We start from the raw sequence: 2,550 nt of genomic DNA, 5'->3' as shown, positions 1-2,550 counted from the left end.
ACAGCAAAAAGAAAGCATAGTACACGTCTCAACGTAATCTGTGAATCGGTCCATTCTTTTTTTTTTTCCTGTCTACCTTCTACTTTATCTTCATATTGTCGACTCGCCCCCGAACCTTCTCACTGTTCCATCAGTGTTATTTTCTCCTTTGGCCATCCCTCCTTGTGCTGAGAAGATTTTTGTTTTTTTTCTTCGCTTGCTACCCTCGGACATTCTTTTATTTCTTTGATTCGCATACGCCTGCTTTTTTTTGTTTTCGGTAACAATGTATATGCACACACACGCATATATATATATATATAGCTGTTCGTCTGTCTTGTGCGTGTGCGTGTTTCTTGATTCCGACAAAGAGGATGGCACTCCTTCCGCCTCTTCTCTCTTTTTTTCCATCTTTATTTCCAGTCTTTGGCTTCTGTTTTTTTTTTTGTCCAGTTTCTATTCTGATGCGGGAGGGTGATCGACCAGACAGCGCTCGTGGGCACCTCACCTATGACATGTTGAGGGGTTTGTCTTTTACCTTTTTTTTATTTTACACGCTTCCTCGTCGCGTTTTCTCTCCTGTATGTTTCTCTGCCAACCGAGTCTTTTGCTTGTGCGCTCCTCAGATCCTCTTTCCCCTTCTTTTTTTCCCTGCTCGAATGCGACGGCATCTCTCCCTCCCTCTCTCTACTGGGAGTCACTATCTTCCATCTTTTTTTTTCGTGTGTCGCCCAGCCTCTGTCTCTGGGGGTTTCTGTTCGCATGTGTCTTTTTGGGGAAAGCGCGACGATTTAAGTATCCGCTTGTTGAGAAGCGAGTGGACCACGATCTCATGGTTTTCGGCACGGGAACTCGGTTGTGAGGTACTGGTGGTACAGCAAACGGTTAGGACACCCAACGTACGCTGACGCATTATCCTGTCTTCATGTGCACATTTCGCTTCTCCTTGTTATTATGCCTGTCTCCTAGAGTCCTCCGTTTCAACCCTACTTCTTTCTACTTTCTCCTTTACTAGCACTGAAAGTGAGCAACTTCGAGATTCCTAGCACCCTCCCAACCTTCCTCGCAGCAGCCACCGAGAGCTTTTCGTTCCCACCTACCCAGTCTAGATGTCTTTTTTTTCTTCTGTTTTCTTTGTTTTCTCGTTATCATTGCTACAAGCCTTCATATGTGTGCTACTCTCCCGACCCAGCCTCCCTTTGCGCGTGTGCGTGTGTGTGTGTGGGCGTATTTTCTTTTCTTTTTCCCACCTCTTTTGAATGCCATTTTCTTTTTTCGCCCTTTTCGTTTTGTGTGCTCCCCTGTATAGGTTACTCATTCGAATTCGTCCTGTTGTAGTGCCCTGTCTGGTGCTGGTGTGTTTCTTCTCCACTGCTCCTCTCTTTCTTTTCCTCTTCCATCGCCAAAAAAAAGCGTTTCTCCGTCCAATCTTTGGGGTGCTTTAAGGATGCACATCGGGCCCGCCGGAGAGGACCGGAGAGGAGGATGAGGAGAGGGGCTGCCAATAACACGGGAGGCCTGGCAACTCTGCAGGAGGGGGCCTCGCCTGCATACCGCTGCCCACCTCGATCGTGGTCGATCCAGTCTATCGAGTACCAAACGCATACACATAGACGGCTGGTGGCAGGCGCGGGCAGTGGCCGCGTCGTTCGGCTTCGATGTTCGTAGTCGTTCACAACCCCATTCAACCCCTGAAGGAAGTGTGAAGTCATCCTGCCACCAAAAAAAATGTCCAACGAAGCGGTGAGGCCACGTGGGACTCATGCAAACCATGTGGATGGCCCAAGCGGGGCGTTTTTCATGGCCCATCTCCCCAACTTCTTCCAAGCGGGAAATTGAGAAACGGATGAAGTGTTCAGCAGTGTAGTCCCGCCGAGGCCCTGGAGGTCTTTTTTTTCTTTGCTCCTTCGACTTTAACGATTTACTCCCGCTCTTCTTTTTTACCTGATCAGAGATGCTCTGCGTTCTCTTTTCACCACACCCTTTTCACTACACCACTGCTGTGTTTCCTCGTGTGTTCTCTCCCTCTCTCGCCCTCCCTTGACACACACGAGCCAGCGCAACACCGTTGCGAGAGCATGATACCACCGCATGCGGCGTTTTTGTGTGTGCTGTCGCGATAGAGTAGCTGCTCTCGGAACCACTGTGTGACATAACTCGCTCAAGTTTGCATGTTGTAGCGAGAGGGACTGCCCCCTCCTCCTACTCCTCTTCCTCTCCTCTTTTTATCCCTTGTTCATGTCCTGCATTCATATGAAAGTCTTTGGCATTTCGCTACACGCTTTCCTTTTTGTGTCTCCGGTGGTGTTGTGTCCTATAGCATGCGTGACGACCACGCCGACACACACCTAGAGACACCTACACATACGGATTCGCAGAGCGCCTATGCCATCATGACAAGGTGTGATGGACATGTCGGGGAAACAAAACATACACACACACAAGGGTATATACTTGGTGTCATTGTTTCAAAATCATGCCAATTGAGAAAGAGAGGCCTTTGCAGACTTTTTTTTTGTCTCTCTCCATTTTTAAGAAGTGGTTGGATAATGCGTGTTGATCAACCTACTC

This window comes from Leishmania mexicana, chromosome 30, assembly GCF_000234665.1.
Source record: "Leishmania mexicana MHOM/GT/2001/U1103 complete genome, chromosome 30".
NCBI lineage: Eukaryota > Euglenozoa > Kinetoplastea > Trypanosomatida > Trypanosomatidae > Leishmania > Leishmania mexicana.
The sequence above is the reverse complement of the archived record's forward strand: the minus strand, read 5'-3'. Positions refer to the sequence as shown.